Source organism: Condylura cristata, unplaced genomic scaffold (assembly GCF_000260355.1).
Source record: "Condylura cristata isolate star-nosed mole 26May11 unplaced genomic scaffold, ConCri1.0 scaffold00029, whole genome shotgun sequence".
In the NCBI taxonomy this organism is placed as follows: Eukaryota; Metazoa; Chordata; class Mammalia; order Eulipotyphla; family Talpidae; genus Condylura; species Condylura cristata.
Window position 1 is genome coordinate 11,622,174 of NW_004567130.1, and position 635 is coordinate 11,622,808.

Genomic DNA, 635 nt, shown 5'->3' on the forward strand with positions numbered 1-635 from the left:
ATGCCCCCTGCTGGCCCGGGCTGCACGGGGGGAGGAGGGGCTCAGCACAGCTCCTACCCCCTCTCCCGCACGTATGCACACACCTCTCAGGGCTCCCGGCCGTTCCTTCGCACCTTCCTGCCTGTCAGCCCCCACCACACGCAGCTGAGCTGAGTGCCACGCGTGGAGACTGAGGACGGGGCAGACAAGCAAGGCCAAGAGTGCAGGCCCCAGGGTGGCTCTGGCGCGCCCAGACCACCTGCCCTTTTGCCCCCCACACACGCCAGCCTGCTGCCCTCCAGCTCCCAGAGCTGCGTCAGAGCAGAGACCGGCTCTGGGCCGGGGAGCAGAGGCCGAGCTCTGTTCCCTGTGCCTTTCTAGGTTGGTGGGGACTCCTGCCCACTTCCATTTTCTTATTTTGCATGCCCGAGATACAAGATTTAGGGAGCCTGTTTCGGAAGGACTGAGTGTCCGTGATGAACTCGAAGTGTGTAGCGCCACGGGGGCCCCGAGGGGCGCCTCCCACCTGCTGGCGTGGCGCGGCGTGTGGTCAGGGAGCCCAGGCGAGCTCCGTGGGTGGAAGGCAGCCGAGGGGGGCCGGTCGCGGGACGGTGCCTGTTCCGAACCGACACCGGGGTCCTGCCTCCAGGATTTCA